Here is a 17132-nt window from a genome sequence, read left to right on the forward strand (position 1 = left end):
ATTTATGAATTATTTATGTTTTATATTTATTTTATTGTTGCAAGAATATTTTTATTTTCATTTTTTATTTATTATTGTTGAAAAAACTCGGTATTGAATATTGATGTTAGGTTAGGTTATAGGTGGTGAAAGTTATCTAGAATCAATGACGGATCTTGATAAAAAAGTTTGGAGGGGCCAAAATAATATACTCAAATCTTATATATTTAATTATTATTACTAATATAACAAAAGTATATATAATTTAGTAATGAAATCCTTGTACATTTTTTCTTAAAAAAAAATATAGTTTTGAAATTGTATTTGATATGAAACTCATTTTAAATAAGCTTTTCTAACTTCATCTCTTTCCCATAATATTCTCATATTTGATAACGTTTTTCTTATAATAAGTTCCAAAGAATTAATATAAAGCATTTCGTCTATAATTTAAAAGAATTAATATGAACTTTTCCACTTACAATTCTTTGAATCTTAAGAAATGGTCCTTTAATTCAATAATTGAATTCCTAGTATCATGCTTGAAAATAGGTGAAGAAGAAAATTTTTATTGTTTTCATCTTTAAGGGTATCTTCCATTTTTATCACTTAAAACAAATGAATCTATTATTTTATTTCTTATCAATAATAACTATTTAAAAAAAAAATTAAGACTAAAAAATAATTTATCAAAATCCAATAAAAAATTGAGATATGTAATTACTAAAAAAAAATATGATAATCAAGTCACCTTTAATAAATGGTTATGAAAAAACATATAGTACCTATAACTTTTCTTTTTATATTTATAAAAAAAATAAATATACAAAAAACTCATAAGATGAAAAAAAAAACTAAATATCAAACTAATATTTTCTTATCATGAGAAAATTACCTTTTTTTTTATCTTAGAAGAGAACTGATGAGAACTAAGAGTACGAAAGAATGAATTTATGTCTAACTTTCTATTTTTTTAAACAAAAAATCAAAGAAGAGATGCAAGTAATTACTAAAAAAAAATGATAATCAAGTCACTTTTAATAAATGGTTATGAAAAAACATATAGTACCTTTAACTTTTCTTTTTGTATTTATAAAAAAATAAATATACAAAAAACTCATAAGATGAAAAAAAAACTAAATATCAAACTAATATTTTCTTATCATGAGAAAATTACCTTTTTTTTATCTTAGAAGAGAATTGATGAGAACTAAGAGTGCGAAAGAATGAATTTATGTCTAACTTTCTATTTTTTTATACAAAATATTAGTTTAATTTTAAACAAAAGAAAGAACTAAGAGATGCAAGAGTAATAAAATACAATACCTAAAAAACTTCAAATAAGAGAAAACAAAAAAAATATCTCAATAAATTTTATTATACTTTATCATGTTTAATTTTTTATTTTATTATTTATTAATATTAAATATTATATTTTATAAAAACTAAAAATCAATTTTTAAAATTTTAAAAAATTAAAAATATTTTAAAAAAGAAGTAAAAAATCTTGGGGTGGCCATGGCCCCCCGCGGACCTTAGAAGGTCCACCACTATCTAGAATGGAAGATTTCCTTTTAGCTTTCATGGAATCACAAGTTAATTCAAGTTTCATCTAAGATTTCTCTTCTTTTATGAATTAGATGTGTGAGGAAAACTATACAAATATTTTTACGACTGAGTAGATATTTCCCACACGAGATGAGTTGATTTAGTGGGTTTGAGAAATAGCTTTTGATCTTGGTTTTTTTGTTGTTATTATAACATCTGACAAAGCTAATGGTCAACCTAAGAGGAAAATGTATATATACTATTAGGATGTGAAAGTGGTGGTATGTATAGGAAGTACAAATCTAATGTTCAACCTAGTGTGTCCGACACAAGAAAATGCGACTGTCCATTTAAACTAAGAGGCAAACCAATTTCTAATGGACATGGGTGGGTGTTTAAGGTAATGTGCGTATATCATAACCATGATTTGTCTTAGACTTTAGCTGGTCAGCCATTTGCTGGGAGGTTAAAATCTACTAAACATTCCTTGCTCGTTGATATGTCTAAGAGTCAAGTCAAGACTCGAAATATTATGCTCATTCTCAAAGAAAATAATGAGTGTAATGTGACAATGATAAGGCAAGTATACAATGCAAGATACACTTATAAATGATCGTTGAGAGGTTCGATAAATCAATTACAGCATTGAATCACATAGTAGCATCAAACCAGAATTTTGAACAAATGGCTCAACAGCCTCATGACACACTCCAAATCTTTTTAATTTCTTGCCATGCGACACCAACTTCATGTCCACTCGGTCTTAGTAAAACATGTTATATAAATTTGTTATATTCATCCACCAATTTCATCAAAAATATTATTAAAGTACTATACTAAACTGGCCATCCGAAATAGCATGTGCGACATGATCAACATAGCTGGTCAATAGAGAAGTATTCTCAGGTCCTCTGGTAAATCCTCTTGAATCATGGTCGTCGTCCTCCAAAACAACCTTCTCATGGTGCATAACATTCTCCTACTCATCATGAATATCAACAAGAGTTGCTAATGATGAACCAGCTTCTCCATCAGTTCCTAATGGACCAGGTTCTCCAAGACAATCCTTGCATCTCCTGTAAGAGGGCGTCGTAGGTCTACGTCTCGGCTCTTGCTTAGAAGCATCAGCTTGCGAAGAATTTTCAGAACGAGATACAAATGCTCCTCTTGTTCTAACCATATCTATAATAAATAAATTAAAAAATTAAAATTAAAATCTATAAAAAAACATATTAAAAATAAAATTAAATACAATTACAAATTAAAACACAATAAAAAAATGAACATAACAACTAAAATAAAAAATATAAATAGAATATTTCATAAATCATAAAAATAATCAAATTTTAAATGATAAACCAAAAATATAATAAAAAATACTAGAAGTCCATATTCGAAATTAACAAAGTCCCCCTCTGGAACCAACATCATTGAAAGTCCACATCCAGAACCAACATCACCGGAAGTTCATATCCAGAAGTTACAAACGTTAACACCAACCGGAAGTACACATCTAGAAATCTCAAACCTCAACGAAAGTCATTGAATGTCGACCTCTGAAAGCACCATTCACTGGAAGTCGATATCTGGAAGCTACTTTTTGTAGACTCCACTTCTGTAACATCCAAACTTCACTTCTGGAAGTCCACATGCGGAATCTTTTCCTCTTCCGAAAGTCCACTTCCAATAGTTTTTCCTCTTCTGGAAGTCAACTTGCGTATGTGTTCTAAACATACAAAAGTCAACTTCCAGTGATGGTTTTCAATAACTTTTCTCTTCTTTCAAATGTCCACTTTCGGTTGCATTGTCTCTTCTAGAAGTCCCTTTTTCTCTTCTGAAAGTCCACTTTCGTGTTAGGAGAAAAAGGCTCTTGGATGGAAAACTTATTCACTTTTCGTAACGTGTTTATTCATGCCATCAACAATACAATTTAGAGGCTTACAATTTTCGTCCGTTGTACTCCCGATGGCTATAAATGACTAGTACATTAACTACCCAACGGTTAGTGCAGTAACTATCCAACGGCTAGTACATTAACCACCCAACGGCTAGTACATTAACCACCCAACGGCTAATACATTTAAGTTTATTAAAAACCCAACAAAACTCCCTCGTAAACTTAAATGTTTATTTTATCCTCCATCCTGATCAGTTTCTTGCAGTTATTGAACAACACAGTGGGTAGTGGCTTTGTAAACAAATCTGCAACTTGATCTCGGCTTCCCACGTGCACCAGCTCCACATTACCTTCCTTTACCTATTCTCGGATGAAATGATAACGAACATCAATGTGCTTGCTCCTTTCATGGTTGACTGGATTCTTTGCCAACTCAATGGCTGACTTGTTGTCCACTCGTATCACAGTACCTTCTTCTTGTTTCATCTCTAGTTTGCTTAGAAGATTTTTAAGCCATACCGCATGACATACACACCATGATGTTGCAACATACTCGGCTTCACATGTTGACAATGTTACTATGGGTTGCTTCTTTGAAAGCCAAGTGAACGTTGTGTGACCCATGAAAAATACATACCCGGATGTGCTTTTTCGGTCGTCTACATCTCCGCACTAATCACTATCTGAGTACCCTACTAGTTGGTAGTTGTCCGACTTAGTATAGTATAGTCCGAGTGATATCGTTCCCTGAATATACCTTAGTATTCGCTTCAAAACCTTCCAATGATTGTAGCTCGACTCCTCCATATACCGACTTACTATTCCAACACTTAGTAGTAAGTCTGGCCTTGTACTCGTCAGATAGCGAAGGCTTCCAACCAAGCTTTGGTACTTGTTGGCATCAACTTGGCACCTGGTTCCATTGGGGTCGAAACCGGGTTGCAGTTTGTCATCTTGAACTTGTTCAAGATCTCCTTGGCATACCTTTCTTGGGACACAAAAATGCCTTTTTCACCCTATTTGACTTCCAAGCCAAGGAAGTACTCCATCAATCCCATGTCTGTCATCTCAAACTCCTTTGTCATTATGTCCTTGAATTCTTGAATCATCTCAGCATTGTTCCCCATGAATATAAGGTCATCTACATAAAGAGCAACAAACATTACATCCCCTTTACTTTTGTTTATGTACAGAGCATGTTCATATGGACATTGCTCATATCCTTTATTCTTGAAGTACTTGTCAATGCGGTAATTCCATGCCCGAGGAGCTTGCTTCAATCCATAAAGTGCTTTCTTCAATCGTAGTACTTTCTTCTCTTCTCCTCTTCTCATGTATCCTAGTGGTTGTTCAACATAAACTTCTTCCTCCAGGATTCCATTCAGAAACGCTGATTTCATATCCATCTAATAGATCGACCATTTGTGCTAAGTTGCCATTGAAATTAGCAGTCGAATTGTCTCCCTTCTAGTGACTAGCGCAAACACCTCAGCATAGTCAATTCACTCCTTTTGTTTATAGCCCTTAGCAACAAGTCAGACTTTGTAACGCTCTATTTCACCTTGAGCATTCATTCTCTTCTTGTATACCCATTTCACACCAATGGGTCGAGCTCTTGTTGGGGGATTGGACAACTCCCACATGTTATTGTGCTCAATTGCATCGATCTCCTCATCCATTGCAAGTCTCTACTTCTTATCTTGCATCGCCTCCTCAAAGGTTATGTTTTCAGAACCTGTCAAAAGATAAACATGTACCTGTTCAGTAGACTCATACAATTCTTGCAAGGTTCGTATTATGGGTCGTCGGGGTTCATCTTCATCGTCAGTGATTTCCAAATTTTCTGTAGTCGGTGGTATAGCAATTGACGAGCTAGTATCTCCACTCATCTCTTCAATTGAGTTGTTCCAACTCCACTTATTGGCTTCATCTACTCGGACAACATGACTTACTATCACTTTTTTGTTTATTAGGTCTAACAATTTGTAGGCTTTTGTCATCTCATCATACCCAATAAACACATACTTCTTGCACCTATCTTTGAGTTTAGTTCTTTATTGACTTGGTACGTGGGCATATGCTACATTGCCAAACATCTTGAGATGAGACACACTCGGCTTTTGTCCACTCCATACTTCTTGTGGTGTCTTTTCATTCAACCTTGCATGTGGACACCTATTTTGTATATAAATGGCACATTGTACAGTTTCTGCCCAAAACTCTGGCATATTCTTACTCTTCATCATGGATCAAACCATATTAAGAATAATTCGATTTTTCCTCTCAACTACACCATTCTGTTGTGGTGAGTATGGGGTTATAAAAAATCTTCTTATATCGTGCTCTTCACGGCAATTCATGAACTCTGTTGATGTGAACTCGTCTCCCCTATCATACCGAACAACCTTAATGTGTTTGTATGTCTCCTTCTCCATCGTCACTCTAAACTTCTTGAACACCTTGAACACCTCAAACTTTTCCTTCAAGAAGTATACCCATGTCTTTCGTGAAAAAACATCTACAAAAGAAATAAAGTATCTCTTACCACTGAAAGATTCAAGGGTAATTGGTCCACACACGTCAGTATGAATTAGGCCGAGTTGTTTCTTTGCTTGGTACTTGGAATTTCTCGAAAACGAAGTCCTCGACTGTTTACCGAGGACACATTCTTCACACAATTTACTTTTGAACTCCATGCTTGGCAATCCATGCACCATACCTTTTTTCACCAATTCCATCAGTCCATCAAAATGTAAGTGACCAAACCGGAAGCGCCACATCATTGTCTCATCCTGGACATCAAGTTTCAAACACTTCTCTTGTATGATCTTTAATTCCAACTTATACATCCGGTTTTTCTTCATCTCTATGTGAGGAATCAAATGTCCAAGTTTGTCCTTCAAGTCTAGTACTCGATCTTTCATTAAAACCAAGTAACCATTTTCCATCAACTTTCCCATGCTCAAAATGTTACTTTTGAGATTAGGTACATAGTACACGTCTCGAATTTCCCCAACTCGACCATCCTTTTGCAAGTACCAGATTGTTCCTCGACCTTGTACCGCAACCTTTAAATCATCTCCAAAAGACACATCTCCAGCTTCTACTTTAGCTAAGTCTTTGAAGAAGTGCTCATCTCCGCACATGTGGTTGCTTGCACCTGTGTCAAGGTACCACACTGAGTTGGTTGAACTTTTTTTGTTGTTCTGTCGAGTCGTTCAATTGCATATTCTCGACTATTGACATCATCAACAACCCCATTTCTCTTCAACATCTTATGTGAGAAAATCTGTCGTCACTTCCTTCTTACTTTCAGATCGACACTCTTTTACACTTCTTCCTCTCCACGAACCGCGTCAATTTTGGTTGCTTGTACGTTCTCTCTCTACTTCCTGTCTGCCTCGACCTCGGCCATTTCAACCGTTTCCTCTACCTCCCCGGCCTTTTCGTCTGCTTTGAGTGTTCTAAGTATAAAACACCTTTTTCTCCTGGAAATTTGTCTTTGCTTGGAGTGCTTGGCCAAAGTAGTCTTCCTTCGTCTTTATTCTTCTTTGTTCATATGCTTCAAAGGACCTAGCAAGCTCTTCCACCATGAGTTTTGAGAGGTCTTTGGATTCCTTTATGGCACACACAATGTTGTCAAAGTCAATTGTCAATGACCTCAAAATTTTCTCCACAACTCGGTTTGCAGGCAACGGCTCCCCATTCTTGCCGAGTTGGTTTGCCACAGTCTCCACCCAAGATATGAACTCGGTTACCCCTTCATTCTCCTTCATCAACAACCTCTCAAACTCTCTTTTGAGAGCTTGAAGACGAACCTGTTTCACATAGTCATCCCCCTTATATGTTTTCTCCAAGATCTGTCACGCCTCTTTTGAAGTCTTAGCATTTGCTAACTTCTCAAGGCCTACATCGTCCACAGCTTGGTATAATGCATACATAGCTTTCCTATCTTTGACTCGTGTTTTTCTCAACGTAGCAATCTGGGCGACTGTTTGTTCATCAAAATCCTCTAGCTCTTCGAAGCCACTTTCAACTACATCCTGTACGTCGGGATCCGAGGTAGGCCTTCATCTACATGCTCCACTTATCATAGTTGGCTTTTTGTGTCAACTGGGGTAAGGACATATTGTTGGCCATCACTCTCTCTTACTATTTGTTTCACTCAGACACTCGGGCAACTGACTCTCTCTAACACTCAAGAATAACCTAGCTTTCTCTAGCTCCCTGGCTATCTACCTAGCTCTTGATACCACTTTGTTAGGAGAAAAAGGCTCTTGGATGGAAAACTTATTCACTTTTCATTGTGTTTATTCATGCCATCAGCAATACAATTTATAGGCTTATAATTTTTTTCTGTTGTACTCCCAACCATGGTTATCGAACTCACGGGTTGACTCGTAAACCCGTACGAGTCTGCGAGTCAGTGCATTGTTCACGAGTTCACTCGCTCGTAAACTCGTTTTTTTCAAACTCAGAGTGGACTCGGAATAAACTCGGTTGACTCATAACAGAATCACGAGTTCGAAACGAGTCACCGAGTTTGTAATGGGGGACAAAACGACATGAAAATATGTTGTTCCTATGCAGATTTTAAACTCAAACAAAAGCCCCAACATCAAAAATTGAAGACTCGTCTGAAATCAGTGATTGAAGCCCAAATAGCAGACCCCACAAACCCTAATCGAAAAAGAAGCAAAGATCGAAGCAGCCTCGACGAGAATCGAAGGTGAAAGCGTCGACATTTTCGCAACCTCGCGACCTCCGATTGCAGCCTTGCGACCTCCGACCAGCCTTGGGACCTCTCATTGCAGCCTCGCGACCTCCGACCAGCTTCGTGACATCTCATTTTGCATTTCTTTTCTCTGATCTTTGTGTCCCATAGTTGAGTGGTAAGCAAATGGGTCTTCACAAATGGGTTTTTTCTGATTTCACAGTTCGCATTTTATAATTTGATTTGAAGAAATGGGTCACAGTGGTTATTTTAAAAGTGTTAAAATTGAAATGGGTCTTGAATCATCATATTGAAATGGGTCGCACAGTACCGTTGAAAGAGTCTTTATTTTTTTTATATATAATTTATTCTTTTTATTTATTGTTTCTTAGTTTCTTAATTATTATTATTATTATGTATGTTTATATGTTTATTTTTTATTTAATATTTTTTTATTTCTGGTTTTCTAAAAAGACAAATAATTTTATTTCTAGTTGATTGCTGTTTTGCAATGTCTAGAAGTGGGACAACTTCAAATTCTTGTGAGCCCAATGCTAGACCTCCTAGACCTAGAAGTAAGAATGCTTCAGGAAACCGTACTGACATTGGATGGAAACATGGAACAGATGTTTTGGGCAATGGAAAAAAAGTGAAATGCAACTATTGCTCAAAAACATTCAATGGAGGAATTTTCAGATTTAAGCATCATATTGCTGGCATTAGATATGATTCTAAACCATGTGCCTTAGTTCCTGAAGAAGTGAAAGTTGTAATGATAAAAGTTGAGGCAGAGGCTAAGGATGTTTCAAAAAAGAAAAGAAGACGAAATACAATTGATGAGTTTGATGATGAGCATATTGAAGAGGTGGATACCAATCAAAGTAGTAGTAGTATGATGTTCAAAAATAAAGGAATGGAAAAATCCAGTCAAGGTGTTCAATCTACTTTAAATCAGCAGTATAAGAAAGGGGATAAAGAAAAAGTTGATGCTCAAGTGGCTGAATTTTTTTACACAAGTGCTATTCCATTCAATGTTATTAGAAATCCTACTTTTGCAAAAATGTGTGAAATGATTGGAAGATATGGAGTTGGCTACAAACCTCCATCATATCATGATATTAGAGAAATTTTTTTTGAAACAAGCAGTGCAAAAAACCGATGTAATCCTTGAAGAGTTTAAGGAGGAGTGGAAAAGAATCGGTTGCACAATCATGTCTAATGGGTGGACTGATAAGAAAAGACGTTCAATTTGTAACTTTCTAGTGAATAGTCCTAAAGGGACCGTGTTTCTTTATTCATTGGATACATCAGATATCTCAAAAATTGCAGATAAAGTGTTTAAGATGTTGGATGATGTAGTGGAATTTGTTGGAGAGGAGAATGTGGTTCAAGTGGTTACCGATAATGCTGCAAATTTCAAGGCAGGTGGGGAGTTATTGATGAAAAAATGGGAGCATTTGTATTGGACTCCATGTGCTGCCCATTGCATTGATTTGATCTTTGAAGATTTTGAGAAACATTTAAAGGTCCATCAAATTACTATCAAGAAAGGGAGAAGAATCACTACCTACATTTATGGTAGAGCAATGCTAATTAGCATGCTGAAGAAGTTCTCCCAAGGTAGAGACTTGATAAGGCCAGGTATGGCTAGATTTGCCACATCTTATTTAACTCTTGCATGTCTCCATTAATTGAAAGCATCGTTAATGAGCTTCTTTAGCTCTAATGAGTGGAAATCAAGCAAATTTGGAACTTGAATAGAAGGGAGAAAAATTGAGCATGAGGTATTAGATAGCCGATTCTGGAAGAATGTAACCACTTGTCTCAAAGTTGTTGCTCCTTTGATGGTGGTCCTTCGACTAGTGGATTCATATGTAAAACCCGCAATGGGTTTCATTTATGAAGAAATGGATTCTGCAAAAGAGAAGATCAAATTTAACTTCAATAATATTAAGAAAAGGTCAATCCATATTTTGTGTAATTATTTCTAACATTGCATGATTGCATAATTGTAGTTATGAACCGGTTTGGAACATAATTGATGAGAGGTGGAATAATCAACTTCATATACCTATGCATGCGGCTGCATATTACCTTAACCCTCACATGCACTATGAACCTAATTTTAGAAATGATGATGTTGAGGTAAAGGAAGGGTTGTATGAATGCATGAAAAGATTGGTCAAGGATGTTGCAGAAAGGAAAAAAATTAATTTGTAGCTTATAGAGTTTCATTTTGCAAAAGGACTTTTCTCAATGGAAAATGCAAAAGATTGTAGGAAAGTTATGCTTCCTGGAGAATGGTGGGAGATGTTTGGAGATGAAACTCCAAAGTTGAAGCGATTTGCTATTCGAGTTTTGAACTTAACTTGCAGTTCTTCTGGGTGTGAGCGTAATTGGAGCTCATTTGAAATGGTAAGTCAACTTTGTTAAGTTATTTTTTGTTTCTAATTTTTGGCTTGTAAACATTCATATTTGTTTATAGGTGCACACAAAAAGAAGAAACCGTTTGCATCAAAAAAAGATGAATGACTTGGTTTATGTCAAGTACAACTTGAAGCTCAAAAGTAAACAAATTAGGAAAACGGTTGCTCTCCCCCATTTGATGATATTGAGTGTGATGATGAATGGATAATGGAAGATGGAGATAATGTTGGGTTTGAGCTTGTTCAAGGTGAAGGTGAATGGTGATGGAGAAGATGATGAAGCAGATGATGTTGGAGATTATATAATTAGAGGATTGGAGCCAGAAATTTGAAGTTATTTATGCTGTGATTTGTACTAACTTATGTATGCTGTGGTTAACTTATATAACTAGGGCATGTGTGTTGAACTAAGTTATTTTAGAATTATTGAACTATTGTTTACTTTTTGGATTAATTGTGGTGATGAAATTTTGAATTTGTATGGTACTATATACAACTTTTCAGATGAAGTAGACTCTTACGAGTCTACGAGTCTAGTCTGCGAGTCGAGTCTACGAAGCTCTCACGAGTCTACGTAGACTCTCGAGTTTGATAACCTTGCTCCCAACGGTTATAAACGACTAATACATTAACTACTCAACGGCTAGTGCATTAACTATCCAACGGTTAGTACATTAACCACCCAACGGCTAGTACATTAACCACCCAATGACTAATACATTTAAGTTTATTAAAAACCCAACATTTCGACGGCTCTTGTCTTCCGAAAGTCTACTTATGGGTTTTTCTCCTCTTCCGAAAGTCCACTTCCGACAATTTATCTTCTTTCGAAAGTCCACTTTCAGGTTCTTCTCCTCTTCCAAAAATCCACTTCCAGTTCCTTCTCCTCTTCCGGAAATCTACTTGCAGGTTCTTCTCCTCTTCTGGAAGTTTACTTGCGGGTTCTTCTCCGCTTCCGGAAGTTCACTCCCAATTGTTTTTTCAATTTCGAAACTCCACTTTCGTGCCTTTTCCTAAGAAAATGTTCTCGTGATTTTGTGTTTGTGTTGCAGAAACTTAAAACTATATGCATTTTCAAATGAAGAAATCATCACAGCCAAGCACAAGCACAAACAGAGAGAGACAAAATATTTACCAGGCTACGAGAGAATAGTTTAATTATATTTATATACCTAACCGAAAAAGAATCATTTGTGATGCACAAACCATGTTCCCTTTTACATGGATTTGGTTTGTTTTGATTATAAAAGCAGACAAACAATATGACCACAGTGTTTGCAATTAATTTGAAAGAATTTCAGAAGTGAAGCTGAAACAAAAAACATTTGGAAAGAAAAATTTCGTCACCATATTTTTCTTCACAAATTTAATGCTTTCATTTCTTTTTTTAAAACAGAAGATGCATTTGTTTCAATAAACAATCATGCTAACTCTTGAAAAGAAATGAAAATGATATTTATATTTGATGTAAAATTTTATAAAATACTTTTGAATATTAAACCATCAACCAAAACTTCAAAAGTATATACAAGTAATTCAAGAAAAATTAATAAATAATTAAATTTTTGCCCTCCCTTAATTTACCAATCTCATTCCGTTGTTGTTAAAGTAGACTTTAAGTCTAACTCAACCCCACAAAACCGGCTTGTAATGTGAGGATTGCACCCCACTTATATATTGTGAATTGGTCTTATTTTTAGTTGATGTGGTACTTCCAAAAGTTGCTGAAAAAATATTACTAAAATTCACCAATATGATTGTTTCAAAGCAGACAACTTTAACAATTAGATTAAGGGCCATTAACAAATCATAGTAAAAAAAGTTTAGGTATAATTACGGATTTGGTACCCAATTTTTTGGTTAAGTTCAATTTGGTACACATACTTTTGATTTGTTCAATTTAGTACCCCAATTATCTAAAGAGATTCAATTTGATCCTCTCCGTTAAGTTGGAGTTAATACTGTGTCCGTACAGGACACGTGTCAAGCCATGAAATTTTAAATTTTTAAATTTTTTTTTTCAAAAAAATAAATATTTTTTTTTTCAAAAAATTTAAAAACTGCTACGTGTCAATTTATCACCGTGCCACGTGGCAGCTTATAATCATGACACGTAGCAGTAGTAATAGTTGCTTTCAATTTAGTACCCCAATTTAGATTTTTTGTTCAATTTAATACCCAATTTTTTAAAATGATCCAATTTCGTCCTTTCTAATTTGAGATCAAATTAATAATTAAGTTTAATTATAACTTACATATACATGTTAAAATAATTGTTTTGAATTTATACATCAAATCACTACACCTAAATATTCAAATTATTTTATTTTTTACAAGTTTAAAAAATTTCATGTGTAAAAAATTACAAAGGTTAAAATATAAAAAATAAAATAATTTAAGTATTTAGGTGAAATGATTTGATGTATATATTAGAAAAAGTTATTGTAACATGTATATATAAGTTGTAATTAAGCTTATTTACTAATTTGGTCTCAAATTGGAAATGACGAAATTGGATCATTTTAAAAAATTGGGATACTAAATTGAACCAAAAATTTAAATTGGGGTACTAAATTAAAAACAACTATTATCACTGTCACGTGTCATGATTATAAGCTGCCACGTGGCACGGTGATAAACTGACACGTAACATTTTTTAAATTTTTTGAATAAAAACTAATTTTTTAAAAAAATATATAAAAATTTAAAAAAAAAAATTAAAAAAAAAATTAAAAATTTCATGGCTTGACACGTGTCCTGTACGGACACGGTGTTAACTCCAACTTAACGGAAATGACCAAATTGAATCTCTTTAGAAAATTGGAGTACTAAATTGAACAAACCAAAAATATGGATAACAATTTGAACTTAACCAAAAAATTTGAGTATCAAAACAGTAATTATACTAAAAGTTTATAATAAATTTAAAGAACAAAATAAATAAAAAAGTGTCAGAGAAAAGAGAAAAGATGTACAAAAGCATTATTGCTACAAATTAATACATATATAAACAACTAAACATTAGCATCACGTTGTATCAATATCAACCCTTCGCACACTAATACTCGTTTAGATTAAAATAGAAAAGATGTGCTTGTGTGTTTGGTTGCATGGATAGAATATAAGGAAAGTGGAGAAATTTCTTTCTAAATTTCCATTTGTGCAAAAACAATGAAATGGAATAAATTACTTGTGAGAAATATATTTTTATATCAGCTAAAAATATTAAATTAAACAGCATATGTATGCCCCCATTATTTTTGCTAACATAAAACTATTTATTATTTTAAAATTTGTTATAAGAAAATATTTAATTTTTGCGGATCATTTCCAATCAAAATTTGGTATTTAATCCTATCTTCTCCTTTTGGTTTCATAGCAACTAAATTTCTTTCAAGAACTTTGTTATTCTTCATAAGAAATGTGATGATACTATCTATGGATATAATTACAATATCAGAGAAAAGAAAAGAAAAAAAAATGGTTAAATATGTTTTTGGTCCCTCAAATTTTAGTGAAATTTGAAATTAGTCCCTCTTCAAAAAATTTGACCAATTTAGTTTTTCATCTTTAAACCAAATTTTGTTAAGTTTATCTGACGTTTCAAGTGCATTTCATGATAGTATTTGAATTGTTTACACCGTTTGACACATTTTCACTTCAATGTTAACTCAAATATTATCATAAAATGTGTTTAAAATGTCAAATAAACTTAACAAAATTTGATAAGAATGACTAAATTCACACATTTCTAAAAATAAAGGACTAAATTAATATAAAGTTTCAAACATGGATTAATTTTAAAATTCACTTAAACTCGAGAGACAAAAACATATTTAATTAAATAAAAAAAGAGTGCAATTGAGATTTTGTCATCGAAGAGCAATAGTAGAAGAAAGAGGAGGATGCAGATAAAAATAATGGTCAGAGGTGGATCTTACCGCTGGTGGAGTGGCTCTTCTACATTTTTAAATTTTATAAAATATAATATTTAATATTAATAAATAGTAAAATAAAAAATTAAATATAATAAAAAATAAAAAATTTATAGATATATTTTTTATGTTTTTGTTTTATTATAATTTTTTTTTCTCACACATTCTCACTCATATACTTTTTTTATGAAAAAAATAGGAAATTAGACATTAATTTATGTTTTTTGTCCTTCTTTTATATATATATATATATATATATATATATATTCTCATTATTGACGATAAAAAATAAGTTTCATAAAATATTAGTTTAATAAATAATATTTTTCATCTCATAAGTTTTTTTATATTTATTATTTTATGAGTATAAAAGGAAAAATTATATATTATATGTTTTTTCATAACTATTTTTGTAATTGTGACTTGATTATCATATATTTTTCTTTTAGATGGTTATATCTCTCAATATTTAATTAGATTTTGATAAATTATTTTTATTCTTAAATATTTTTTTAAATATAGGTATATAGATAAATAATAAAAGAATAAATTCTGTTTTTTTAAATGATAAAAAAGAAGATATTTGAAATATGATAATAAAAAATCTTCAATCGGATGAAATATGATGAATTGAGACGATTATGAGTATATTAGTTTCGCTCCTCAAGATTTATAGTCAAGAATGATAACCTCTTATTTACTTCATTTAATGCTGAAATGTCCTACCCTCAATATATCTAAGCTTGTTTGATCCCTCGTAGAATTGGGAATGAGGTGGTGCTTGATTTCATTTGGTATAAATCTTTTTCGATCTATCATGCTTCTTGCATGGGTTTTATATATTCCTAGTTGATACTCCAACCCAATCACAATCACGAGTTTCATTGTCCTACCAAATAATGAATGGATAATGGGATGAGGACGTTGGAGAAGCGACTACACAGTTATAAGGTTTCTGTCCTCAGCTTCTTTTTTTATTTAACTACATTATGCACTGAAAAATACAAAAGATTTATAGAAAGAATGGGTGATGCATTAATAAACATGTTGATACATATGGGTTAATGAAAATAATGTCTTGAAAAAATCTCACATGTCTAGGATAACTTAGGGGATGAATATTATTGACTATATAATATACTCTAAGTTCATGTAAATTTATTTGGAGTCAAGGACATGAGAAGGTAGTCTATGTGTTAATTTTCACATAATGATATTTTATGATGGTTTTTCTTCCATTTTTAGGTTTTCATATTATATTTTTGTGTTCTTTGTTTTTATCTTGTTTCTATATTAATATGATGATTCTTGAAGATAAAAATATTAATATTCTTAATTGATATTACATTTTTTTTTCAGCAAATACATACAAATTGTTACAAGTTTTAAAGATTTATTGTTTCATTGTTTAATCTATTTTTCGTGTATACAAAAGATGTGTCCTATATAAATAGTCATAAGTTATTTGTTCATCTTCTTGCAAAGAATAAGAATATATATATATATATATATATATATATATATATATATATATATATATATATATATATATATATATATATATATATATATATATATATATATATATATATATATATATATATATATATATAATCCATCAAATAAAATCTTACCTTATTATTACATGGTTAAAAGTTATAATTTTTCAAAAAAAAATGTCAACCAAATTTTAATTGTCAGAAAGTTTTAGGGACAATATTAAATTCACAGAAATAAGAATGTGAAGGGAAGAGCAATTGGTACCAATAGCAAGCAATTCTAAATAAATATGTTGGATCCATTCCTCTTGTGGCCACAAAAAATTAATTAAATGAAATAATTTTAATTACAACTTTTTTAGTTTCAATTATTGTTTTTTCTTAATATCATACATTCGTGTATCGGTCTTATTTCTCAAAATAGTTTCAAGTAAGTTAAAAATTAAGTGAAACATTGTATGTTCATGTTATATTTTTGTTATAGTAATTAGTGTGTTGACTAAAACAAATAGTTATGCATTTTAAACTATAACGATTATCCGTTGCTCCGTTTTGAGGTACATGCAATAAACTTTTTCTTCTTCTGAAGCTTGTTTCTACTTGACAGACTTTACATAGAAGCATCGTATTGATTGGTAAATATCACGTTACAAAACAAATAAAAGGCATAGGTATAATCTTCCTAACCAAATAACACCATCCTAAAAAATCGAATGCAGATAATCAAATTCTAGAGTATGATCTTGTAAAAATATTTTATTATAAATTTCATGTCCATTTAAGTATTAAAGAATAAAGATCATTTTTTGACCAAACACTTTTATCTGTATTTCTTATATATTTTCAATAATCTGTGTTACTTTCATTTCATGCAAGATATTTCATTCCCAGGCCAATCAAAACATTAGTCAGAGAAAGGGTGGTCGAAAACAACATACAAATAGTACGTATGATCGTGTCGTATCTTAGAAAAGTTAAAAAAGAGAAGAAGGTTTGAGATAAGCATGATTGATGCATGAAGGAATGTTGCAGGAAAGGTTGTTATAACCGGGTGGTGTTAAACAAGATAAATCTAAACCCAAAGAGACTCATAACGAAAACAACTAAGATAATTTTGGTTCTCATCTTTCGCAA

General features: G+C 32.2%; 1 pseudogene across 1 annotated transcript; it reads left to right on the plus strand.

The window, feature by feature from the left end:
• The first annotated feature begins 8465 nt into the window (after positions 1-8465).
• LOC114188047 (uncharacterized) lies at positions 8466-10383 on the plus strand (annotated as a pseudogene). Its single transcript, XR_014984714.1, has 2 exons — positions 8466-10098; positions 10154-10383. The product of XR_014984714.1 is annotated as an uncharacterized LOC114188047 (transcript).
• The last annotated feature ends 6749 nt before the right edge of the window (positions 10384-17132 follow it).

Source organism: Vigna unguiculata, chromosome 1 (assembly GCF_037176805.1).
Source record: "Vigna unguiculata cultivar grain cowpea cultivar isolate G323 ecotype 2 chromosome 1, ASM3717680v1, whole genome shotgun sequence".
In the NCBI taxonomy this organism is placed as follows: Eukaryota; Viridiplantae; Streptophyta; class Magnoliopsida; order Fabales; family Fabaceae; genus Vigna; species Vigna unguiculata.